At 46.7% G+C, this 27,149-nt stretch overlaps 3 long non-coding RNA genes across 4 annotated transcripts; all 3 read right to left on the bottom strand.

Moving 5' to 3' along the window:
* Positions 1–2,796: 2,796 nt before the first annotated feature.
* Positions 2,797–6,413, bottom strand: LOC132085860 (uncharacterized). The gene is made up of 5 exons (XR_009420292.1): positions 6,171–6,413; positions 5,483–5,546; positions 4,710–4,785; positions 3,825–4,592; positions 2,797–3,230 (listed from the first exon to the last, which is right to left on the bottom strand). It is a non-coding gene; the product is annotated as an uncharacterized LOC132085860 (long non-coding RNA).
* Positions 6,414–8,748: 2,335 nt separating this feature from the next.
* Positions 8,749–9,820, bottom strand: LOC132085843 (uncharacterized). Its single transcript, XR_009420280.1, has 2 exons — positions 9,465–9,820; positions 8,749–9,316 (listed from the first exon to the last, which is right to left on the bottom strand). It is a non-coding gene; the product is annotated as an uncharacterized LOC132085843 (long non-coding RNA).
* Positions 9,821–22,739: 12,919 nt separating this feature from the next.
* Positions 22,740–26,333, bottom strand: LOC132085850 (uncharacterized). 2 transcript variants are annotated; one of them, XR_009420284.1, is made up of 5 exons: positions 26,114–26,333; positions 25,426–25,489; positions 24,653–24,728; positions 23,768–24,535; positions 22,740–23,173 (listed from the first exon to the last, which is right to left on the bottom strand). It is a non-coding gene; the product is annotated as an uncharacterized LOC132085850 (long non-coding RNA). The 2 variants fall into 2 exon arrangements; XR_009420285.1 differs by having other exon boundaries at positions 23,768–23,885.
* Between the last annotated feature and the right edge of the window lie 816 nt (positions 26,334–27,149).

Raw genomic sequence — 27,149 nt, 5'->3', positions numbered from 1 at the left:
AACAACTTCTTCTCCTTCTGAAATGTCCCTTCTCCTTCCCAAATTCCTTACAACTTCTGAGTTTACATCCAAGCAAAAAGCAAAATTCGTGCACTTGTGCGTTCGATGCTCCTGCCAGATTCTCTGTTTCCCTCCACATCTTCTTACACTTTCAGTCTTCACTCTGTCCTGCCGTGATGAGTTTGACGGACGAATTGGTAAACGTTAAGAGAGGATTTCCCTGCCTCCCTCCCCAGAGCTGGTTTCCTTAGTGCATTTCACTCAATCCCAGGCCGGCAACGATGCACGCTCACCTCAAGCGTGCAAGGCTCACAGCTGCTCGGCTAAACTCGGCTCTAATCGGCTAAACTCGGCCATTGTCATCTGCATTCGGCTGGACTCGACCCTTCGGCACGGATCGCCTCGCTTCGGCCGAACTCGGAGCCACTCTCTGCGCTCGGCGCGCCTCGGCTCGCTTCGGCCGAACTCGGAGCCGCTCTCTGCGCCCGGCGCGGCTCGGCTCGCTTCGGCCGAACTCGGAGCCTCTCTGTGCGCCCGGCGCGGCTCGGCTCGCTTCGGCCGAACTCGGAGCCTCTCTGTGCGCCCGGCGCGGCTCGGCTCGCTTCGGCCGAACTCGGAGCCGCTCTGTGCGCCCGGCGCGCCTCGGCTCGCTTCGGCCGAACTCGGAGCCGCTCTCTGCGCTCGGCGCGGCTCGGCTCGCTTCGGCCGAACTCGGAGCCGCTCTCTGCGCTCGGCGCGCCTCGGCTCGCTTCGGCCGAACTCGGAGCCGCTCTCTGTGCGCCCGGCGCGGCTCGGCTCGCTTCGGCCGAACTCGGAGCGGCTCTCTGCGCCCGGCGCGGCTCGGCTCGCTTCGGCCGAACTCGGAGCCGATCAGTGCGCCCGGCGCGGCTCGGCTCGCTTCGGCCGAACTCGGAGCCTCTCTGTGCGCCCGGCGCGGCTCGGCTCGCTTCGGCCGAACTCGGAGCCGCTCTCTGCGCTCGGCGCGGCTCGGCTCGCTTCGGCCGAACTCGGAGCCGATCAGTGCGCCCGGCGCGGCTCGGCTCGCTTCGGCCGAACTCGGAGCCGCTCTCTGCGCTCGGCGCGGCTCGGCTCGCTTCGGTCGAACTCGGAGCCACTCTCTGCGCGGCCCGGCTCGCCTCGGCCGAACTCGGAGCCGATCAGTGCGCTCGGCGCGCCTCGGCTCTCTTCGGCCGAACTCGGAGCCGCTCTCTGCCCTCGGCGCGGCTCGGCTCGCTTCGGCCCAACTCGGAGCCGCTCTCTCCGCGTTCGGCTGAGCTCGCCTCGGCTCGGCTCCCTGACGGCGGGCAAGCGGCGCCGCCTCACGTTAAACTCGCCCGGCTCGGGGCTCTCCTGCTGCCGCGTCCCGCGGGCGGCCCGGCCATCGCACGGACACGATCGGGAGCGCGGCGTGGCACAGGAGCTCATTGGGCAGTGACCGCACTCGCGCTAATTAGCGCGCACGAGAGCAGCGGGCTCGGTTCGGCTGAGCTCGGCTCCGTTCAGGCAGCCTCGCAAGCCTGGCCTCGGTTCGCTCGAGGCCGTCAGGTTCCGCCGGTCTCGCCTTGGTTCGGCCGAAAGAGGCGTCGTTCGCTCGTGTTTTTACAAATATCTTTCTATATTGACTGTATATTTCTATATTTAATTTTATACTTCTATAATACTTCCATTATTCCAAATAAAAACCCCGTCTCTAACCAAATAAATAAAAAAACCCTTCTTTTAAAGGATACTGAAATATTTTTTATTTATACTTTGTATAATTATACATTCATATTTTAATTTATCGTTTCTTTGGATGTATTACATTAATAATGATATATTATATATAATTTTAAAATAGATTTAAATCATTATTTAAATTATGTATAATATCTACTGCTACAACTAATTTTTTCTGATATTTTAAATTTTTATATTTATCTGTATGTATTTATTATATATTTCTAAACTTAGATTTCTACCTTTATATTATTTGCATTTATAATTTTTACAATCAAAACACTGCCTATTGACCAATAAAGAAAACCCGCTTTATTTAAGTATTTTAAAAATATTTTCATGTTTATAATTTTCATATTTATATTTATAATTTGTTCAATATTACATGAGAACACACCTGCTCCTGCACCGCAGTGGGGCCCCCTCTCCTGGGGACCTTGGGGTGCCCCAACGGCATCAGAGCCCCGAGTCTTCACCCCCTTCTCCTCTATTTAGAAACTACACTGGAACTTTTTTCTGAAAATAAAGACATTACCTAAATCCTCTCCCCGTGTCCTAGACAGATGGATATTCAGTTATTAGTTGGCTGGGCAGCAGTTTCTTAAATAGAATGATAAACAAGATGTGAACATTTCAGCTACAAGCAAATAGGCAAATCTGAACAAGGTACTGGTGGGCGACCACTGAAGTTATTTTGAAGGAATTTTTTAAACAATAAAATATTGATACCACAAAAATAAAGCAAAAAGCTAACTACTGGCTAAGAAAAAATTAACTTTTGACAGCAACAACATTCCAACCACACAGGCTTTTTCCCGATGTCATACCTTATAACTACCTCTCTTGGGAATTCTCATCATGTATCCCAAAAGGAATAAATACCTCAGAGCGTCCTAAAGCAAAAAGTAGCACACATGAGCTCCTCACACTCCCGGGAGGCCTGCACAGCGTGCACTGAGTCTGCAACAAATTCTGCTCAGTGAGAGTCTGCAAACAAAGGTTCAATTGATGAATTGAACTGATTGTAAAGGGAGGTTTTCTAAGCACAGAAGCACAACAAAGAACAAGCAAAAACAATTCTTAAAAAAAACCTGCAAGTTTTATTTAGCATATATGCGACTGATTTCCACCCTGTGGCTTCTCACTTTGATTCGCGTCTGTAGGTTCAGGAAGATGACAATGCACACTCTGCCCTCCCTGAGCCCCCCACAGCAGCTGAGCGCTGCTCCGTGCGCTCAGATCGTCAGGAACTGGATTGCCCGCATGGACTGGAACTGCTCTGCTGCAGATTCAGGAGAGAGAGGCTGGCTGAGGCGTCGTCCCAATTCCATTTCTGTGTGACGAGAAGCGGTTTGTTCCCAACGGGTGCAACAATCCCCAGCTCGCTTCCATGGTGAGTACCGATGGCACACAAATGGCAGCCTGAGGAAATCGTGTTCTGGGCTCTAAGTGGTCGGGACAGGGTCTGATTTTTTGTTTTGCATCTGTATGATGATTAGTACGACAGGGCCCTGATCGATGACATGGCAGCACAGAATTAAAAACTCCTCAATAGGATTACATCGACTTCTAGGAAAAGACAAAAGCCTAGGACCCTTCTGAAATCTATTTTTAATGCGAAGCACACGGATTGTCACTATGCTGTGCCTTCCAGCTTTTCAAAGCAGCTTACCTCTGAAGACCAGAAAACATTTATTTCTACAGAAACAATGGGCAACCCCCAGCCTAATCTCAGCGCTACTGTTTAATAGGGGATCTGCCAGCGTGCCAGTCCAGCTTCAAGTGTGCTTTATTTCAGTCTAACATCCCCTCAAAATTCTTCTCACATCTCCCAACCCTGACATCTTATTTTTCCCTAAAGCTTCTCATCATTAGCAATTTCCAAGTAACATGGTATTTTTACAACATTCAAAAATGTCATGCTGGACTGTGCTAGAGAGTAATTTGCAAATATAAGCTTAGCAAAGTTTGAATTGACTTGTCCAGAGAAAAAACCTACAAGTGAACACCTACACCTGCCTACAAAGAGCTAACAAGCCCCTGGCAGCTGCCAGCATCAAAGCACAGCGAATGTTTCTAATACAGGGTAAGGATAACAATATCACCTTTTGTTCTCTCCAGCTTGTTTTCCCTGCAGTCATATTTTGCTTCTTATGATTTTTTTAGTCTCTGCATCTTCTTGGACAGCACCGAGCCCGACGACAAGGATACGAGAGTCTTTCCCTGCCGTAGGGAGAGAACCAGGAAAACAGTTAAAATAAGAACAGGGTAGTTTGAAATTCATACTTCCAATGAGAAGCAGCGCCTAACAAACAGAACAAAAGTAAACAAAGCATGGTACCTCCCTGGGGACAGAAGACTTACAAACTCTCCAGGATTTACAATTCTAGCGACCGACCCCTTCAGGACGGCAGCCAAGTGTCCCATGAGGTGGTGCTGCACCAAAGAACGATCTGAGAGGTTCCAAAGAGTGAAATGCACAATATTTTGCAAAGCCGTAAAATCTTGCAAAATAACAAAAATACAATAGATGTAAACTACAGGGTAAGAGTACAAGTGTTCACTTTAAGAGCTGGAACCATCCAGGTGAGCACCTGATAACTGGATCCTCACCAGAGTTTGAACCCTTCAGGACACAGAAGGGTTTTCCCCAGAAATTTCACAGACTGAGTTTTGATACAAGTATACTTGCCAGACCCTCAGAAACATCACCCATTCTCCAGGTGTCTGGAGAGAACTGCAAATGGCTCTCACGTAGTTTGAGCTAGCTCTGTAAGGTCTCAGGGTGAATTTCACCAGATGCAACCAAACTGGGCAACTCCCAGTGGGACAGAAGGAACCCAAAGCTTGGGTTCGCAGAGCTGCAGCAAATACTGAGGAAACAAACATAACAGCGTAAAAAATAATAAACCATCCTTTTTTTTTCTCTTGCTTTTGTTTTTTTCTTATTCAGATCAGCATAGCAATTAAAGAGAAGGTGAAAAACTCACCATTACTGAACATTTCATCATCTGTAGGCTGAGCATCCTTAGCACAGAGGACTCCAAAGTTAAAATTCACCGATCCCTGGGAAATAAAACCAAATATTGTATGATAAACAATCAAACAGCAGACGTAAAAATTTGTTTCCTCTAAGGACTTTCGGGTACGTATGTACCTTTGCATACATCCAACACATTGGAACATACACTTTATACCATCTCCTAATAAGTAAAAATTTACCTTTAAACTTTGATAGTACAGCATAAAATTATGAACTTAAATTGGTGATCTGTTATTATTAAGTTGGTGCCTAAAGTTATTTCTGCTGTCAGGTTCAAAAAAACATTAATTTTTTTTACTGGAATGAGCAATTGATTTCAAAGTCATCACAAGCCCACCAAAACACAAAGCAGTATTCACTGGATGGGTCTGTGAGCTAGAAGTAGTTAGGCTTGTACTTCCCTCTTGCTATTCCAGAACCAATAAATCCTGTCAACAAAACCAGGATCTATAGCCCACTGCTGTGAAAGATTCTACGAGGATGATGGTTTGATTTGTGTTTAGAAGTTTTGATTTGAAATGGCCAGTTCAATGGATAAAGACAGTTTAGGTAGTATTACATTGCTATTATTATTATTTCTATTATTATTTTTACTGTTACTACTGCTATTGTTATCATCTGCTACTGGAAGAAACAAACCAGTAGTACCTATACTTAATTACTTTTATTTCCAGGAAATAATAAAGAAAAAGAACCAAACCAAAAAAAGTCACTTCCTACCTTTTATATCAAGGGATGAAAAATTTCTCTTGGGCTCTTCTCCAATTTATCAAGACTCATAGCACTGAAAGGCAAACAAAACAGTGCTTTATAGAAGGGCAAGTGCACATTTCAAGGCTGAACCACCAACTGATTGCAGTGACAGCAGTTACAACATGAATCGTTCCCAGAGCCTCTGTTAAATGGAATGTTCTGTGGAACTGCCGTTTCTTTCCCAAAACACTAACTTCCAACACTTCCTAATAATATTTTGTATTTTAAAACAAAAGAAGTTAGTGAGACTCTGTGCGGAGGTCAGGTTTAAATTTATTTCCTTCTAAAGCACAGAGCTCTGTTCCATCACCCTTCACTTCGGCTCTACACTGAATCGTGGTGAGCATTTGAGGAGTGCTCCATAATCAATTCCATTTCTCTCTTTTTCTAGCTCTCTCTATTCCTAAATCATTCCAGACAAGTCAAATGAAAAATGAAAAAAACAAGTTCAGCATCAAAGTCACACTTTTTCCCGTTGTCTGGTCAAGAACAGGCTCTAAATCCACTTACTGCTGCCTTCAACGATTCAGACTTGCAAAAGCATTCTTACATATTTTACAGGTTTATCATAAAACCCACAGAACGCAAGCTCTGAATTACAGGAAAAGGTACACAGGCAAATATCTAAAGGGATCACTTATTAGTAAATACATACCTTGGTAGAGATCGCACTGAGAACCTTTCTGAGGGACTCTAAGGGACGCATGTTTTCTGAGCACCCTATAAACAAGAAAAGCTAGGATATAGTACAGGACATCCCCACTTTTTCTACATATTCAAATAGTATTTTTAATAAAAACAATTCAGTTAAAAAAGAAGGAAGAAAACCAAGCTAATTTTACTCAGCTGTATTTACTGCCGATTTAGAGAAAAATCCCGGGCAGCGTCGGCCGTTGCGGCACACGTCGCGCCGGCAGCAGGGCCTGCCGGGAGTTGGAGTCTCGGGCTGGTAGCCACTCATGTGCCGCGATAGCCGTTGCGTCACACGCCGCGCCGGCAGCAGGGCCTGCCGGGAGTTGGAGTCTCGGGCTGACAGCCACGGCTCCGTCCCCCGCCACCGGGAGCTGCAGTCCCTCCCGGGCATCAAACGGGTCCTTCGCCCCAGGGCGGGGAAGGACCTGAGGCAGGACCGCTCCTCCCGAATGCCCTCTCTTTTCCCCTCCAACTCTTTTTCTTTTTTTAACGCTGTTTTTCACCCCTTTCCCTTCCCTTCCCTTCTGCTCTCCTGCTTTCTTTCCTTTCCTTTCCTTTTTTTCCCCTTCCCTTTCCCTTTCCCTTTCTTTTTCTTGTATTTGTAATCTTGGTTTTCCTTCCTAGCTTTAGAATCAAAAAGCAGCAGTAGTAACTTTCAGGCTACCTGGGAGTAAAAAAAAAACCCAAAACTATAATGATTGAAAGAAAACTATTTATTCCCTGGGAGCCTGAAATTTTCTACTGCTGCACATGACACAGAGCTTTTTATTCCTTCTTATATACAGTTGATATTTTATACTCGCTTTATACACCGCCCCCTGCCGTCTGCACCGGCGCTCTGCAGGCAGAGTGCTGCGGCGTCGTTCGGTTCTGTTTAAATAAACTCGGCTAAATTAGGCTTGGTTCGGCTTAGGTGTAAAATCGTTTCGGTTCGGCTTTTCGTCTAAATTCGGCTTTTCCGGCTCTTCGGCTGAACTCGGCCCGGTTGGGCTAAAGTCGGTCATATTCGGCTCTTTGTCTAAATGCGGCCAATGTCGGCTACAGTCGGCTATCGGTTACACTCGGCTATCATCGGCTCTTCGTCTCAAGTCGGCTGTGTTCGGCTACACTCGGCTCTTCGTCTCAAGTCGGCTGTGTTCGGCCACACTCGGCTCTTCGGTGAAACTCGGCTATTTTCGGCCACACTCGGCTCTTCGGTGAAACTCGGCTGTTTTCGGCTACACTCGGCTCTTCGGGGAAACTCGGCTGTTTTCGCCCACACTCGGCTCTTCGGCTCTTCGGAACAATTCGGCCCGGCTCGGCTCCCTCAGGGCGGGAAAGCGGCTGTCAGAGGACCCCGGCACAGCGAGGCGTTTCCCCACATGCCTGTCACAAACCCGCCGAAATACGCCCGCCCGCGGCGCCGCTGAGACCACAGCATGTGTCGGGTACACTTGAAACGTCACAGAAAATACCACCGGGGCCGCGCCGGGGTCGGTATTCCATGCAGGCAGTCCAGTGACACCCACCCCGGTCCTCCACTTCCCCGCCCTTTTCGCCGCCCTGTTGAGAAGGTCAACCAAAAGTCCGCGACATCCGCGACGCGCCACTCCCAAGGTGGCGGCCTCTCGGCGCAGGGCTGCAGTACCGCGCTCTGCCCACAAGGCGGCAGCACTGCCGCCCGCCCCAGCCGGGGGCGCAGCGCGCCTCGGGGCTGCGGGCAGGCAAGGTGGCAAAAAAGAACAGGGGCGACCCCCGCCAAAAACTGCTCTGAAATAAATGCCAAAAACCTGCCTCTTACCCCACCAGAATCAAACAAGGCCCCTTGCTTTAAAGCCATGTTTAAATAAATTTTTTATTTCCATTTTTCGTATTTATATTCACATGCATAGCTATAGTGGACATTGATGTAGCATGTAATTTATATAACATTATTCTATTTCTATTATTTATATTTACTTATATTTTGTGCTTTTATAAATATCTTTCCACATTGATTGCATATTTCTATGTCTAAAATTACATTTCTATCATGCTTTCACTATTTAAAATACAAATCCCATCCTAACTAAATAAATACAAAAAAGCTCTATTCTTTTAAACTACATTGAAATATTTTTATATTTATAGCGCTCATGACTACATTCACATTTATATTTGCAGTTTATACTTAAGTATTATATTAATCATTATGTGTAACATGTATCCTATTCAAATAAGAGATAAATTATTTTCCTAATTATGTACCATATCTACTGCTACAACTTATTTTTTCTTACATTTTTAATTTTTATATTAACCTTCAGCTATTTATGATCTATTTCTATTCTTAGATTTCTACCTTTATATTATTTGTATTTATAATGTTTATACTAAAACACCTGCTTTTGCCAAATAAAAAAAAAATCCCCTTTATTTTAAACTACTTAAAAAAACCTAGAGTATATCAATCTGGTATAACATATATCAATTTTACATCTATCATATCTATCATTTGTTATAAATATTGTAGTGTATTATAGGAAATAAATAAAAATCAATATGATCCATAACACAAGTAATACTGTATAAATGTTATATTTATGTTATTTTATATTTCAAATAATTTAACATTTCTTTATATATTTGCATATACTTGACAAACATTTCTATATTTATACTTGGGTTGCGATTTTTTTCTGGGTGTTTTCTGGGTCTTTTCTTGCCCTTCTTCGAATTTTTTTCTGGGTTATTTCTTGTCCATCTTGGGGGTTTTTTCTGGGTTTTTTCTTGCCCATCTTCAGACTTTTTTCTGGTTTTCTTCTTGCCCATCTCAGAGTTTTTTTTTTTGGGTTTTTTTCTGGGTTTTTTTCTTGCCCATCTTGGGTGATTTTCTGGGGTTTTTCTACGTTTTTTTCTTGCCCATCTGGGATTATTTTCTGGGGTTTTTTTCTCGTTGCTTTCTTGCCCATCCTGGGCTTTTTCTGGGTTTTTTTCTTGTCCATCATGTGGTTTTTTTCTGGTTTTTTCCTGCTCATCTTCGTCTGGTTTTCTGGGTTTTAAGCCAAAATCGGTACATATCATGTCAGTTCATGCAATACAACCCGGCTGGGGATTTTTTATTCTAAATTTAACAAGGAGTCGCAAAACCTGGAAAGCAAAAGTCACACACACAAGGTTAAATCCAGTCAGCATGCACTCACACACGCAGAAACGAGCAGACACAGACAGACACAGCCACGTGCTCTCACACACGCTCACACAATCTTTCCACTTAAATGCTCACTGCGGCCCTTACTCGAGATGCTGAAGAACGTGCTGTGACACATCTTCTGGCTGCCGCTCCTTGAGGTAAAATGGCAGATCCTGGGGAAATCAGCAGCCTCGGGGACCTGTGAGACGACAGGAAGGGTCAACGAGTGGCTATCTGACAGCTAGGACTTGTCTCCTCTCTGGACTGATAAATTTTCTACCCAAAATCCAATAGAAGACAGATGTATAGGTACATAGAACATAAGCCACCATAGGCAGATACAATACAAGCCAGGACTTGCAAAAATTCTCTGGAAGATGAATTCTTGCGCCCTATTCCCTTTCAGAAGAAGGAACCTACACAACTACTGCAGTCATCTGAGGAGGTGCATCTGAAAAAAAAGTTAGGACAACAGTCAGACGGTTCAATGAGAACTGAAGAGCTCCAGATATCCTGTGTCCATCTACAAATCCCATCTAGAGTCCAACTACACCCCACACTGCACATTACAAATCCCCGGGCCCTCTCCTATTGCACCAGGCTATGCGGCAGGGCAGAGCAGCTTGGGCACAAATGTGTGCTGACAGCCGTGACACAGGATGGACAGGACAGGACAGACAACGGGGACACAACACAGACAGAAAATTCTAGGCAAGGAAAATGGCTGCAAGGACTGAGAGAATGCAAAAGGAGATGACCGAGTTCAAACTGATGGTGAGCTGATGAGGCTCAGAGAACCCCGAAGGAAGAAGATGATAACTGAATGATTTCTTCTAAGAACTGCAAAGATGGATGCCTAGGAATCCTACGGTCAGAATCCTCTACCTAACCTCATATTACGCCAAGTCCTAATCCACCAAAATGGATCCAGGTGGGGGCATAGCTGTCCATACAGCCCAGACCGAGACCTGACAAGACATCAGATGCGATGCTTCCAAAGACAGAAGAGAGTCTGACGCCTGTCTGAGCTCCCCAGTCAAAAGTTCTGTGGCCTGGGTGCCAGGCCAGGGAATGCAGAGATCACAGATGCTAACAATGATGCCAAGATTAATGACAGGCACCCCTAAGGTAAAAGACATGGGATACACAAACAACACACAATTCACAACAGACAAGTGACACGAGACACACCGGGACTGCTCTGCCCTGCTGCACACCTCAGCACTGTGATCAAAAGTGAGACTTGGCTTCTATGGGGCCTAAGGGGCCACTTCATTAACACCCCCCCACCTCCAAACTGGACTCAAAACCCCCTCCCTGTAATCCCCAAACCAGCACCGTGCTTTCAGCCCCTCTGTGGGTCACGGCCCTCTACTTATCTCTCATACAGCTGGGGATGCTGGTCCCTGTCAGGTGCAAAGAAAGGCCACCTCATCAGATGGGAAGGTCCTGCTGGCACCGGGCTGGTGTCTCTCAGACAGCTAGATTAAAGAGAACCAAACATCAGTGCCTGAACTTGGCACCGCATCGGCCAAAACCCCATCACTCTGCTACTCACCGCGCTCCTAAGAAGGCCCGACACCTCCTAACTCTGACCCCCTGCCACACGTGGAATGCGTCTGCACCTGAAAGAAAGTTACAACATATGCCAAACACCACCAGGATAACTCAAAAGCTGCAAACACCTTATGTCAATCTAGGAACAACATCTAGAGCCCAAGTACAGCCCACATTACAAATTTCAACTCCCCAAGGCTTGTCCTATTGCAGCAGGCCATGCGGCAGGGCAGAACAGCTCCGGCAAAAAATGTGTGCACACACCCGTGACACAGAAAGTGACAAACAGGGGGGACATGAAACACGACACATCATGCTTGTGGTGAGGGCCTCGAGGGGAAAAGGCAAAAGGGACCCCAAAGACACACTAGGGAGCACGGCACACCGGACAACACGACACAGACCGGAGCTGTTCTGCATTGCCCGCCTGAAAGCTGCCATCAAAAGTAGAGCCTCTCCCTTTAGCTGTCCTAAGAGGCCTTTGGAGAAGATTGCTTTCCCCTCTGCTCATTTTTGAATCTGTCCCAAGAACTCCCAATCTGCTACTCCACCATCTCCAGACCGTGGCCCCCGACTTATCTTTTGGATGATCGGTGAGGGGAATCCACGCTGCACCTGAAATGAGTCTGCCTTGGAGGGCTCTGTGACGGCCTGTGAGCCTCTCGGTCAGCTGCAATCAAGAAAACCAAAACCAAAGTATGAGTCCAGAGTTATGTGGGCCAAATCCCTGCAAGTCAGCTACTTGCCCTCTCCTGAGTGTGCCTGGCTCCTTCAGGCTCCAGCTTCATCCTGATTCCAAGGCTGTGGCCTTTATTAGCAGTGGCACCTGGGTTACAGAAAGACAAAGTTAAATGGCATTCCTCTGAGTGCAGTGGATCACCTTGTATGCTGTAAGCCATGGGAATGCCTCTGCTAGGCTTCTGAACAGCTTTGTGTGGGGGGGCCCTCAAATAAACACCCTTTCTCACCCTGCTGCTTGCAAACCCGCTCCCAAGAAATCCTAAACTGGATACCTGATCACCCTCCCTCGCCCAGGCACCATCCTCAACTCACCTGAAGCCTCAATCTCAAACATCATCCTTGACACAGGGCAAATCCCTCTTGTGACACGATGAATCTGCTGAAAAATTGTTGTGCTTGAGAGCTGAGCAATAACAGCCAATTCTCTCCACTGCTCACCTTGACTGCTGGCATCCAGATTGACTTTCTGAAAAGAAAGACAAAGAACAGAGCTGTAACACACTCACCATACACACTTCTGCTGCAGAGACAAATGGGGCCTCACCGGCTCGGGGCAATCCCCTCACCCGGGATGGGGCCCTCTGGCACACATTTAATCCATCTGAATCTGAAAAAAAAGTTAGGACAAGAGTCACACTCTTGTAGGATAACTGATGAGCTCCAGATGCCCTGTGCCCATCCACAGATCCCATCTAGTGTCCAACTACACCCCACATTACACATTCCAAGTCTCCAAGACTTCTCCTATCGCACCAGGCTGTGCAGCACGGCAGAGCAGCCCCATCCCAAATGTGTGCAGACACCCGTGACACAGGACAGACAGGACAGACAACAACAGGGGACACAACAGGAAAAGAAATCTCTTGGCAAGGAAAATGGCTGCAAGGACTGAGAGAATGCAAAAGGAGATGAGTGAGCTGAGACCGATGGTGAGCTGATGAGGCTCAGAAAACCCTGGGGGACGAAGATGATAACTGAATGATTAATTCCAAGAACAGCAAAGATGGATGCCTAGGAATCCTACGGTCAGAATGCTGTACCTAACCTCATATTATTACAAGTCCTAATCCACCACAATGGATCCAGGTGGGGCATAGCTGTCCATACAGCTCAGAACTAGACCTGACAAGAAATCTGACTGGATGCTTCCAAAGAGGTAACTTTTGACTGGGGAGCTCAGACAGGTATCAGAAACTCATATATGGCCTGGGTGCCGGGCCAGGGAATGCAGAGATCAGAGATGCTAACAATGATGCCAGGGGTACTGACAGGGCCCTCCAAAGGTAAAAGACATGGGATACACAAACAACACATAATGCACAACAGACAAGTGACACGAGACACACCGGGACTGCTCTGCCCTGCACACCTCCACACTGTGATCAAAAGTGAGACTTTGCTTTTATGAGGCCTAAGGGGCCACCTCATGAACATCCCCCACCTCCAAAGCTGAATCAAAAACTCCACCCAGTATTTCCCGAAACAGCACCATGACTTCATCCCCACTGTGGGTCGTAGCCCTCTACTTATCTCTCATACAGCTGGGGATGCGGGTCTCGGGTACAAAGAAAGCTCACCTTGTCAAACGGGAAGGTCCTGCTGGCACCGGGCTGGTGTCTCTGAGACAGCTAGAGTAAAGAGAACCAAACATCAGTGCCTGATCTTGGCACCGCATTGGCCAAAACCCCACCGCTCTGCTACTCACCGCGCTCCTAAGAAGGCCCGGCACCTCCTAACCCTGACCCTCTGCCACACGTGGAATGCATCTGCACCTGAAAGAAAGTTAGAACATATGTCAAACACCACCAGGGTTACTCACAAGCTGCAAACACCTTATGTCAATCTAGGAATAGCATCTAGAGCCCAAGTACAGCCAACATTACAAATTCCCCCTCCCTATGGTTCGTCTTATTGCAGCAGGCCATGCGGCAGGGCAGAACAGCTCCGGCACAAATCTGTGCACACACCCGTGACACAGAAAGTGACAAACAGGGGGACATGAAACACAACACATCATGCTTGTGGTGAGGGTCTCGAGGGGAGAAGGCAAAAGGGACCCCAAAGACACACTAGGGAACACAGCACACCGGACAACAGGATACAGACTGGAGCTGTTCTGCACTGCCCGCCTGAAAGCTGCCATCAAAAGTAGAGCCTCTCCCTTTAGCTGTCCTAAGAGGCCTTTGGAGAAGATTGCTTTCCCCACTGCCAATTTTTAAATCTGGCCAAAGAACTGCCAACCTGATACTCTCCCATCGTCTCATCTCCAGACCGCGGCCCCCGACTTATCTTTTAGATGATCGGTGAGGGGAATCCACGCTGCACCTGAAATGAGTCTGCCTTGGAGGGCTCTGTGATGGCCTGTGAGCCTCTCGGTCAGCTGCAATAAAGAAAACCAAAACCAAAGTATGAGTCCAGAGTTATGTGGGCCAAATCCCACCAAGGCAGCTACTTGCCCTCTCCTGAGTGTGCCTGGCTCCTTCAGGCTCCAGCTTCATCCTGATTCCAAGGCTGTGGCCTTCATTAGGAGTGGCACCTGGGTTACAGAAAGACAAAGTTAAATGGCATTCCTCTGAGTGCAGTGGATCACCTTGTGTGCCCTAAGACATGGCAATGCCTCTGCTAGGCTTCTCAGCCTTGTGTGGGGTGCCCTCAAATAAACACCCTTTCTCACCCTGCTGCTTGCAAACCCCCTCCTAAGAACTCCTAAACTGGATACCTGATCACCCTCCCTCTCCCAGGCACCATCCTCAACTCACCTGAAGCCTCAATCTCAAACATCATCCTTGACACTGGGAAGATCCCTCTTGTGACACGATGAATCTGCTGAAAAATTGTTGTGCTTGAGAGCTGAGCAATAACAGCCAGTTCTGTCCACTGCTCACCTTGACTGCTGGCATCCAGATTGACATCCTGAAAAGAAAGACAAAGAACAGAGCTGTAACACACTCACCATACACACTTCTGCTGCAGAGACAAATGGGGCCTCACCGGCTCGGGGCAATCCCCTCACCCGGGATGGGGCCCTCTGGCACACATTTAATCCATCTGAATCTGAAAAAAAAGTTAGGACAAGAGTCACACTGTGGCAGGATAACTGATGAGCTCCAGATGTCCTGTGTCCATCTACAAATCCCATCTAGAGTCCAACTACACCCCACATTACAAACTCCAAGTCTCCAAGACTTCTCCTATCGCACCAGGCTGTGCAGCACGGCAGAGCAGCCCCATCCCAAAAGTGTGCAGACACTCGTGACACAGGACAGGACGTGACAAACAATAGGCACAAGACACAGACAGAAATTTCTTGGCAAGGAAAATGGCTGCAAGGACTGAGAGAATGCAAAAGGAGATGAGCGAGCTGAGACCGATGGTGAGCTGATGAGGCTCAGAGAACCCTGGAGGAAGAAGATGATTACTGAATGATTTATTCCAAGAACAGCAAAGACGGATGCCTAGGAATCCTACAGTCAAAATCCTCTACCTAACCTCGTAATATTACAAGTCCTAATCCACCATAATGGATCCAGGTGGGGCACAGCTGTCCATACAGCTCAGAACAAGACCTGAAAAGACATCTGACTGGATGCTTCCAAAGAGAGAAGAGAGTCTGATGCCTGTCTGAGCTCGCGAGTCAAAAGCTCTGTGGCCCGGGTGCCAGACCAGGGAATGCAGAGATTACAGACGCTAACAATGATGCCAGGGGTACTGACAGGGCCCTCAAAGGCCTAAGGTAGAAGATAGGAGATACACAAACAACACACAATGCACAACAGACAAGTGACACGATGCACACGGGGACTGCTCTGCCCTGCACACCTCAGCACTGTGATCAAAAGTGAGACTTGGCTTTCATGGGGCCTAACGAGCCGTTTAATGAATACCCCCCGCTCAAACTGGACTCAAAAACCCCTCCCAGGAATTCCCAAACAAGCACCATGCCTTCATCCCCACTGTGGGTCGCAGCCCTCTACTTATCTCTCAGACATCTGGGGATGCCAGTCTGTGTCAGGTGCAAAGAAAGGCCACCTCGTCAGCTGGGAAGGTCCTGCTGGCACCGGGCTGGTGTCTCTCAGACAGCTAGATTAAAGAGAACCAAACATCAGGGCCTGATCTTGGCACCGCATTGGCCAAAACCCCACCGCTCTGCTACTCACCGCGCTCCTAAGAAGGCCCGGCACCTCCTAACCCTGACCCTCTGCCACACGTGGAATGCATCTGCACCTGAAAGAAAGTTAGAACATATGTCAAACACCACCAGGGTTACTCACAAGCTGCAAACATCTTATGTCAATCTAGGAACAACATCTAGAGCCCAAGTACAGCCCACATTACAAATTCCCCCTCCCTATGGTTCGTCCTACTGCAGGAGGCCATGCGGCAGGGCAGAACAGCTCCGGCAAAAAATGTGTGCACACACCCGTGACACAGAAAGTGACAAACAGGGGGGACATGAAACACGACACATCATGCTTGTGGTGAGGGCCTCGAGGGGAAAAGGCAAAAGGGACCCCAAAGACACGCTAGGGAACACAGCACACCGGAAAACACGACAGACCGGAGCTGTTCTGCACTGCCCGCCTGAAAGCTGCCATCAAAAGTAGAGCCTCTCCCTTTAGCTGTCCTAAAAGGCCTTTGGAGAAGATTGCTTTCCTCTCTGCTCATTTTTGAATCTGTCCCAAAAACTCCCAACCTGCTACTCCACCATCTCCAGGCTGTGGCCCCCGACTTATCTTTTGGATGATCGGTGAATGGAATCCACATTGCACCTGAAATGAGTCTGCCTTGGAGGGCTCTGTGACGGCCTGTGAGCCTCTCGGTCAGCTGCAATCAAGAAAACCAAAATCAAAGAGTGAGTCCAGAGTTATGTGGGCCAAATCCCTGCAAGTCAGCTACTTGCCCTCTCCTGAGTGTGCCTGGCTCCTTCAGGCTCCAGCTTCATCCTGATTCCAAGGCTGTGGCCTTTATTAGCAGTGGCACCTGGGTTACAGAAAGACAAAGTTAAATGGCATTCCTCTGAGTGCAGTGGATCACCTTGTATGCTGTAAGCCATGGGAATGCCTCTGCTAGGCTTCTGAGACACCTTGGGAGGGGCTCTCAAATAAACAAATAAAGACCCTTTCTCACCCTGCTGCCTGCAAACCCCCTCTCAAGAACTCCTAACTGGATGCCTGCTCACCCTCCCTCTCCCAGTAACCATCCTCAACTCACCTGAAGCCTCAATCTCAAACATCATCCTTGACACTGGGCAGATCCCTCTTGTGACACGATGAATCTGCTGAAAAATTGTTGTGCTTGAGAGCTGAGCAATAACAACCAATTCTCTCCACTGCTCACGTTGACTGCTGGCATCCAGATTTACTTCCTAAAAGAAAGACAAAGAACAGCAGTGTAACAGAGTCAGTTGAGAGGTGTAACAGAGTCTGCTGCAGAGGCAAATGGGGCCTCACCTACTCAGGAGAATCCCCACACCTGGCATGGGGCCCTCTGGCACACATTTAATCCATCTGAACCTGAAAAAAAAGTTAGGACAAGAGTCACACTGTGGCAGGATAACTGATGAGCTCCAGATATGATGTGCCCATCTACAAATCCCATCTAGAGTCCAACTACACCCCACATTACAAACTCCAAGTCCCTGGGACTTCTCCTATCGCACCAGGCTGTGCAGCAGGGCAGAGCAGCTCCGGCACAAATGTGTGCTGAGAGCCATGACACAGGATAGGACAGACAACGGGGACACAACAGGAACAGAAATCTCTTGGCAAGGAAAACGGCTGCAAGGACTGAGAGAATGCAAAAGGAGATGAGCGAGCTGAGACCGATGGTGAGCTGATGAGGCTCAGAGAACCCTGGAGGAAGAAGATGATTACTGAATGATTTATTCCAAGAACAGCAAAGACTGATGCCTAGGAATCCTACAGTCAAAATCCTCTACCTAACCTTGTAATATTACAAGTCCTAATCCACCATAATGGATCCAGGTGGGGCACAGCTGTCCATACAGCTCAGAACAAGACCTGAAAAGACGTCTGACTGGATGCTTCCAAAGAGAGAAGAGAGTCTGATGCTTGTCTGAGCTCCCTAGTCAAAAGTTCTGTGGCCTGGGCGCCAGGCCAAGGAGTGCAGAGATCACAGAGGCTAACAATGATGCCAGGGTTTCTCACAGGCCCCCCTAAGTGAAAGATATGGCATACACAAACAACACATAATGCACAATAGAGAAGTGACACGAGACACACCGGGACTGCTCTGCCCTGCTGCACACCTCAGCACTGCAATCAAACGTGAGACTTGGCTTTTATGGGGCCTAAGGGGCCACTTCATGAACACACCACACCCCCCCCCCCCAAAACTGGACTCAAAACCCCCTCCCAGGAATTCCCAAACCAGCACCCTGCTTTCATCCCCTCTGTGGGTCACAGCCCTCTACTTATCTCTCAGACATCTGGGGATGCTGGTCCCTGTCAGGTGCAAAGAAAGGCCACCTCGTCAGCTGGGAAGGTCCTGCTGGCACCAGGCTGGTGTCTCTCAGACAGCTGTATTAAAGAGAACCAAACATCAGTCCCTGATCTTGGCACCGCATTGGCCAAAACCCCACCACTCAGCTACTCACCGCACTCCTAAGAAGGCCCGACACCTCCTAACTCTGACCCCCTGCCACACATGGAATGCGTCTGCACCTGAAAGAAAGTTACAACATATGCCAAACACCACCAGGATAACTCAAAAGGTGCAAACACCTTATGTCAATCTAGGAATAGCATCTAGAGCCCAAGTACAGCCAGCATTACAAATTCCAACGCCCCACGGTTTGTCCTACTGCAGCAGGCCATGCGGCAGGGCAGAACAGCTCCGGCAAAAAATGTGTGCACACACCCGTGACACAGAACGTGGCAAACAGGGGGGACATGAAACACGACACATCATGCTTGTGGTGAGGGTCTCGAGGGGAGAAGGCAAAAGGGACCCCAAAGACACACTAGGGAACACAGAACACTGGACAACACAACACAGACCGGAGCTGTTCTGCACTGCCCGCCTGAAAGCTGCCATCAAAAGGAGAGCCTCTCCCTTTAGCTGTCCTAAGAGGCCCTTGGAGAAGATTGCTTTTCCGGCTGCCAATTTTCAAATCTGCCCCAAGAACTCCCAACCCACTATTCTCTCATCTCCAGGCCAAGGCCCTCAACTTATCTTTTGGATGATCGGTGATGGGAATCCACGTTGCACCTGAAATGAGTCTGCCTCGGAGGGCCTCGTGATGGCCTGTGAGCCTCTCGGTGAGCTACAATAAAGAAAACCAAAACCAAAGTATGAGTCCAGAGTTATGTGGGCCAAATCCCACCAAGGCAGCTACTTGCCCTCTCCTGATTGTGCCTGGCTCCTTCAGGCTCCAGCTTCATCATGATTCCAAGGCCTTCATTAGGAGTGGCACCTGGGTTAGAGAAAGGCAAAGTTAAATGGCATTCCTCTGAGTGCAGTGGATGACCTTGTGTGCTGTAAGACATGGGAATGCCTCTGCTAGGCTTCTGAGAAGCCTTGTGTGGGGGAGGCCTCAAATAAACAAATAAAGACCCTTTCTCACCCTGCTGCCTGCAAACTCCCTCCCAAGAACTCCTAACTGCTCACCCTCCCTCTCCCAATCACAATCCTCAACTCACCTGAAGCCTCAATCTCAAACATCATCTTGGACCTTGGGCGGATCCCTCTTGTGACATGATCAATCTGCTGAATAAAATGTTGTGCTTGACACAGCTTGGAATTTCAGGGAGTTGCACTCCTCAATTAAAAAAAAAAAAAACAAAACAAAAAAAACCCAACAAAACCAATCCCAAAAACAAACAAAGAAAAAAAACCAAACAAACAAAACCCACACAAACAATAAATCCCAAAACACCTAACTCCCCACAGAAACAAAAAAACCACAGAAAACATCAAAAAATCCAAAACCCCCACAAAAACCAACTAAAAACCCCAAAATGAAAACCAAAAAAAACCAAAAATTCCACCAAAAGAAATCCAACCAAAAAAACAACCAGAGCAAAACTAAAAATTACAAAAGCACCTTACCACTCCTAAACACAAAACCCAAAATCACAAACCTAAATACTCCCTGTATTCCATGCTGTTTTCTTCACAGAATCTTCCAAGCCTCTGTGCTTTAGATGCCCAGAAACACCTGCTGAAAAGATGCTGAGACGGGCTGAAAAAGCCTCTTCACTGAAATGAGGAGAGCTCTTAACCCAGCACATCCCAGAGAGGGAATGAAGCCCCTCAGCCACGGCTGGGGTTAATATACCCCTGATTGTGCCCGCCTCTCGTTCCCATGGCACCCAGGAAAAGGGAGGGGGCGAATCCCACCAAGCCCTCAGAGCAGCTGCAGCTGTTTGGCTCCTCTGACTCACATTCAAGGGCAGTAAAGGGCTTGTTATAGAAGAAAACTTTTCAGAAAAGTAACAGTGCTTTCTTTTTTTGCAACAACTACTTGGAGCAGAAGAACAGAAAACTGGCAAGATATAAAACTTTGTGGTAAGGTTATATAGCTAGATCAATTGGGTAATTGGGTAATTTGCTGTTACCTTACATAATTATTCTGTGTTTAACAAAAGCCATCTAATAAATTCACACCCAAAACTCCAGCAGCCCAGCTGGCCCTACCAAATCTCTATGCATACAGTAAACAAAACCAAAATCCCAGTAATACCTATCAGAAGTCTGTGAAAGAAACCTCTTGAAATTGATCCTACCTCAAATACAAAACAACCCAAGCAAAGTTAGCTTGACTCAATAAACAATTTACACAGAGCTAATAACACCAAGAAATAAAACAGCACACCATATACCACCAAAGAATATAATAGTGAAGAAAAAAGAAACCACTTTTTTTTTTTTTTTAAAGCTTTTGCCAGGACTCCAACAACAACTTCTTCTCCTTCTGAAATGTCCCTTCTCCTTCCCAAATTCCTTACAACTTCTGAGTTTACATCCAAGCAAAAAGCAAAATTCGTGCACTTGTGCGTTCGATGCTCCTGCCAGATTCTCTGTTTCCCTCCACATCTTCTTACACTTTCAGTCTTCACTCTGTCCTGCCGTGATGAGTTTGACGGACGAATTGGTAAACGTTAAGAGAGGATTTCCCTGCCTCCCTCCCCAGAGCTGGTTTCCTTAGTGCATTTCACTCAATCCCAGGCCGGCAACGATGCACGCTCACCTCAAGCGTGCAAGGCTCACAGCTGCTCGGCTAAACTCGGCTCTAATCGGCTAAACTCGGCCATTGTCATCTGCATTCGGCTGGACTCGACCCTTCGGCACGGCTCGGCTCGCTTCGGCCGAACTCGGAGCCGCTCTCTGCGCTCGGCGCGCCTCGGCTCGCTTCGGCCGAACTCGGAGCCGCTCTGTGCGCCCGGCGCGGCTCGGCTCGCTTCGGCCGAACTCGGAGCCGCTCTCTGCGCCCGGCGCGGCTCGGCTCGCTTCGGTCGAACTCGGAGCCGCTCTCTGCCCTCGGCGCGGCTCGGCTCGCTTCGGCCCAACTCGGAGCCGCTCTCTCCGCGTTCGGCTGAGCTCGCCTCGGCTCGGCTCCCTGACGGCGGGCAAGCGGCGCCGCCTCACGTTAAACTCGCCCGGCTCGGGGCTCTCCTGCTGCCGCGTCCCGCGGGCGGCCCGGCCATCGCACGGACACGATCGGGAGCGCGGCGTGGCACAGGAGCTCATTGGGCAGTGACCGCACTCGCGCTAATTAGCGCGCACGAGAGCAGCGGGCTCGGTTCGGCTGAGCTCGGCTCCGTTCAGGCAGCCTCGCAAGCCTGGCCTCGGTTCGCTCGAGGCCGTCAGGTTCCGCCGGTCTCGCCTTGGTTCGGCCGAAAGAGGCGTCGTTCGCTCGTGTTTTTACAAATATCTTTCTATATTGACTGTATATTTCTATATTTAATTTTATACTTCTATAATACTTCCATTATTCCAAATAAAAACCCCGTCTCTAACCAAATAAATAAAAAAACCCTTCTTTTAAAGGATACTGAAATATTTTTTATTTATACTTTGTATAATTATACATTCATATTTTAATTTATCGTTTCTTTGGATGTATTACATTAATAATGATATATTATATATAATTTTAAAATAGATTTAAATCATTATTTAAATTATGTATAATATCTACTGCTACAACTAATTTTTTCTGATATTTTAAATTTTTATATTTATCTGTATGTATTTATTATATAATTCTAAACTTAGATTTCTACCTTTATATTATTTGCATTTATAATTTTTACAATCAAAACCCTGCCTATTGACCAATAAAGAAAACCCGCTTTATTTAAGTATTTTAAAAATATTTTCATGTTTATAATTTTCATATTTATATTTATAATTTGTTCAATATTACATGAGAACACACCTGCTCCTGCACCGCAGTGGGGCCCCCTCTCCTGGGGACCTTGGGGTGCCCCAACGGCATCAGAGCCCCGAGTCTTCACCCCCTTCTCCTCTATTTAGAAACTACACTGGAACTTTTTTCTGAAAATAAAGACATTACCTAAATCCTCTCCCCGTGTCCTAGACAGATGGATATTCAGTTATTAGTTGGCTGGGCAGCAGTTTCTTAAATAGAATGATAAACAAGATGTGAACATTTCAGCTACAAGCAAATAGGCAAATCTGAACAAGGTACTGGTGGGCGACCACTGAAGTTATTTTGAAGGAATTTTTTAAACAATAAAATATTGATACCACAAAAATAAAGCAAAAAGCTAACTACTGGCTAAGAAAAAATTAACTTTTGACAGCAACAACATTCCAACCACACAGGCTTTTTCCCGATGTCATACCTTATAACTACCTCTCTTGGGAATTCTCATCATGTATCCCAAAAGGAATAAATACCTCAGAGCGTCCTAAAGCAAAAAGTAGCACACATGAGCTCCTCACACTCCCGGGAGGCCTGCACAGCGTGCACTGAGTCTGCAACAAATTCTGCTCAGTGAGAGTCTGCAAACAAAGGTTCAATTGATGAATTGAACTGATTGTAAAGGGAGGTTTTCTAAGCACAGAAGCACAACAAAGAACAAGCAAAAACAATTCTTAAAAAAAACCTGCAAGTTTTATTTAGCATATATGCGACTGATTTCCACCCTGTGGCTTCTCACTTTGATTCGCGTCTGTAGGTTCAGGAAGATGACAATGCACACTCTGCCCTCCCTGAGCCCCCCACAGCAGCTGAGCGCTGCTCCGTGCGCTCAGATCGTCAGGAACTGGATTGCCCGCATGGACTGGAACTGCTCTGCTGCAGATTCAGGAGAGAGAGGCTGGCTGAGGCGTCGTCCCAATTCCATTTCTGTGTGACGAGAAGCGGTTTGTTCCCAACGGGTGCAACAATCCCCAGCTCGCTTCCATGGTGAGTACCGATGGCACACAAATGGCAGCCTGAGGAAATCGTGTTCTGGGCTCTAAGTGGTCGGGACAGGGTCTGATTTTTTGTTTTGCATCTGTATGATGATTAGTACGACAGGGCCCTGATCGATGACATGGCAGCACAGAATTAAAAACTCCTCAATAGGATTACATCGACTTCTAGGAAAAGACAAAAGCCTAGGACCCTTCTGAAATCTATTTTTAATGCGAAGCACACGGATTGTCACTATGCTGTGCCTTCCAGCTTTTCAAAGCAGCTTACCTCTGAAGACCAGAAAACATTTATTTCTACAGAAACAATGGGCAACCCCCAGCCTAATCTCAGCGCTACTGTTTAATAGGGGATCTGCCAGCGTGCCAGTCCAGCTTCAAGTGTGCTTTATTTCAGTCTAACATCCCCTCAAAATTCTTCTCACATCTCCCAACCCTGACATCTTATTTTTCCCTAAAGCTTCTCATCATTAGCAATTTCCAAGTAACATGGTATTTTTACAACATTCAAAAATGTCATGCTGGACTGTGCTAGAGAGTAATTTGCAAATATAAGCTTAGCAAAGTTTGAATTGACTTGTCCAGAGAAAAAACCTACAAGTGAACACCTACACCTGCCTACAAAGAGCTAACAAGCCCCTGGCAGCTGCCAGCATCAAAGCACAGCGAATGTTTCTAATACAGGGTAAGGATAACAATATCACCTTTTGTTCTCTCCAGCTTGTTTTCCCTGCAGTCATATTTTGCTTCTTATGATTTTTTTAGTCTCTGCATCTTCTTGGACAGCACCGAGCCCGACGACAAGGATACGAGAGTCTTTCCCTGCCGTAGGGAGAGAACCAGGAAAACAGTTAAAATAAGAACAGGGTAGTTTGAAATTCATACTTCCAATGAGAAGCAGCGCCTAACAAACAGAACAAAAGTAAACAAAGCATGGTACCTCCCTGGGGACAGAAGACTTACAAACTCTCCAGGATTTACAATTCTAGCGACCGACCCCTTCAGGACGGCAGCCAAGTGTCCCATGAGGTGGTGCTGCACCAAAGAACGATCTGAGAGGTTCCAAAGAGTGAAATGCACAATATTTTGCAAAGCCGTAAAATCTTGCAAAATAACAAAAATACAATAGATGTAAACTACAGGGTAAGAGTACAAGTGTTCACTTTAAGAGCTGGAACCATCCAGGTGAGCACCTGATAACTGGATCCTCACCAGAGTTTGAACCCTTCAGGACACAGAAGGGTTTTCCCCAGAAATTTCACAGACTGAGTTTTGATACAAGTATACTTGCCAGACCCTCAGAAACATCACCCATTCTCCAGGTGTCTGGAGAGAACTGCAAATGGCTCTCACGTAGTTTGAGCTAGCTCTGTAAGGTCTCAGGGTGAATTTCACCAGATGCAACCAAACTGGGCAACTCCCAGTGGGACAGAAGGAACCCAAAGCTTGGGTTCGCAGAGCTGCAGCAAATACTGAGGAAACAAACATAACAGCGTAAAAAATAATAAACCATCCTTTTTTTTTCTCTTGCTTTTGTTTTTTTCTTATTCAGATCAGCATAGCAATTAAAGAGAAGGTGAAAAACTCACCATTACTGAACATTTCATCATCTGTAGGCTGAGCATCCTTAGCACAGAGGACTCCAAAGTTAAAATTCACCGATCCCTGGGAAATAAAACCAAATATTGTATGATAAACAATCAAACAGCAGACGTAAAAATTTGTTTCCTCTAAGGACTTTCGGGTACGTATGTACCTTTGCATACATCCAACACATTGGAACATACACTTTATACCATCTCCTAATAAGTAAAAATTTACCTTTAAACTTTGATAGTACAGCATAAAATTATGAACTTAAATTGGTGATCTGTTATTATTAAGTTGGTGCCTAAAGTTATTTCTGCTGTCAGGTTCAAAAAAACATTAATTTTTTTTACTGGAATGAGCAATTGATTTCAAAGTCATCACAAGCCCACCAAAACACAAAGCAGTATTCACTGGATGGGTCTGTGAGCTAGAAGTAGTTAGGCTTGTACTTCCCTCTTGCTATTCCAGAACCAATAAATCCTGTCAACAAAACCAGGATCTATAGCCCACTGCTGTGAAAGATTCTACGAGGATGATGGTTTGATTTGTGTTTAGAAGTTTTGATTTGAAATGGCCAGTTCAATGGATAAAGACAGTTTAGGTAGTATTACATTGCTATTATTATTATTTCTATTATTATTTTTACTGTTACTACTGCTATTGTTATCATCTGCTACTGGAAGAAACAAACCAGTAGTACCTATACTTAATTACTTTTATTTCCAGGAAATAATAAAGAAAAAGAACCAAACCAAAAAAAGTCACTTCCTACCTTTTATATCAAGGGATGAAAAATTTCTCTTGGGCTCTTCTCCAATTTATCAAGACTCATAGCACTGAAAGGCAAACAAAACAGTGCTTTATAGAAGGGCAAGTGCACATTTCAAGGCTGAACCACCAACTGATTGCAGTGACAGCAGTTACAACATGAATCGTTCCCAGAGCCTCTGTTAAATGGAATGTTCTGTGGAACTGCCGTTTCTTTCCCAAAACACTAACTTCCAACACTTCCTAATAATATTTTGTATTTTAAAACAAAAGAAGTTAGTGAGACTCTGTGCGGAGGTCAGGTTTAAATTTATTTCCTTCTAAAGCACAGAGCTCTGTTCCATCACCCTTCACTTCGGCTCTACACTGAATCGTGGTGAGCATTTGAGGAGTGCTCCATAATCAATTCCATTTCTCTCTTTTTCTAGCTCTCTCTATTCCTAAATCATTCCAGACAAGTCAAATGAAAAATGAAAAAAACAAGTTCAGCATCAAAGTCACACTTTTTCCCGTTGTCTGGTCAAGAACAGGCTCTAAATCCACTTACTGCTGCCTTCAACGATTCAGACTTGCAAAAGCATTCTTACATATTTTACAGGTTTATCATAAAACCCACAGAACGCAAGCTCTGAATTACAGGAAAAGGTACACAGGCAAATATCTAAAGGGATCACTTATTAGTAAATACATACCTTGGTAGAGATCGCACTGAGAACCTTTCTGAGGGACTCTAAGGGACGCATGTTTTCTGAGCACCCTATAAACAAGAAAAGCTAGGATATAGTACAGGACATCCCCACTTTTTCTACATATTCAAATAGTATTTTTAATAAAAACAATTCAGTTAAAAAAGAAGGAAGAAAACCAAGCTAATTTTACTCAGCTGTATTTACTGCCGATTTAGAGAACAATCCCGGGCAGCGTCGGCCGTTGCGGCACACGTCGCGCCGGCAGCAGGGCCTGCCGGGAGTTGGAGTCTCGGGCTGGTAGCCACTCATGTGCCGCGATAGCCGTTGCGTCACACGCCGCGCCGGCAGCAGGGCCTGCCGGGAGTTGGAGTCTCGGGCTGACAGCCACGGCTCCGTCCCCCGCCACCGGGAGCTGCAGTCCCTCCCGGGCATCAAACGGGTCCTTCGCCCCAGGGCGGGGAAGGACCTGAGGCAGGACCGCTCCTCCCGAATGCCCTCTCTTTTCCCCTCCAACTCTTTTTCTTTTTTTAACGCTGTTTTTCACCCCTTTCCCTTCCCTTCCCTTCTGCTCTCCTGCTTTCTTTCCTTTCCTTTCCTTTTTTTCCCCTTCCCTTTCCCTTTCCCTTTCTTTTTCTTGTATTTGTAATCTTGGTTTTCCTTCCTAGCTTTAGAATCAAAAAGCAGCAGTAGTAACTTTCAGGCTACCTGGGAGTAAAAAAAAAACCCAAAACTATAATGATTGAAAGAAAACTATTTATTCCCTGGGAGCCTGAAATTTTCTACTGCTGCACATGACACAGAGCTTTTTATTCCTTCTTATATACAGTTGATATTTTATACTCGCTTTATACACCGCCCCCTGCCGTCTGCACCGGCGCTCTGCAGGCAGAGTGCTGCGGCGTCGTTCGGTTCTGTTTAAATAAACTCGGCTAAATTAGGCTTGGTTCGGCTTAGGTGTAAAATCGTTTCGGTTCGGCTTTTCGTCTAAATTCGGCTTTTCCGGCTCTTCGGCTGAACTCGGCCCGGTTGGGCTAAAGTC

This window comes from Ammospiza nelsoni, chromosome 32 (genome assembly GCF_027579445.1).
Source record: "Ammospiza nelsoni isolate bAmmNel1 chromosome 32, bAmmNel1.pri, whole genome shotgun sequence".
Taxonomy (NCBI): domain Eukaryota; kingdom Metazoa; phylum Chordata; class Aves; order Passeriformes; family Passerellidae; genus Ammospiza; species Ammospiza nelsoni.
The sequence above is the reverse complement of the archived record's forward strand: the minus strand, read 5'-3'. Positions and strand labels throughout refer to the sequence as shown.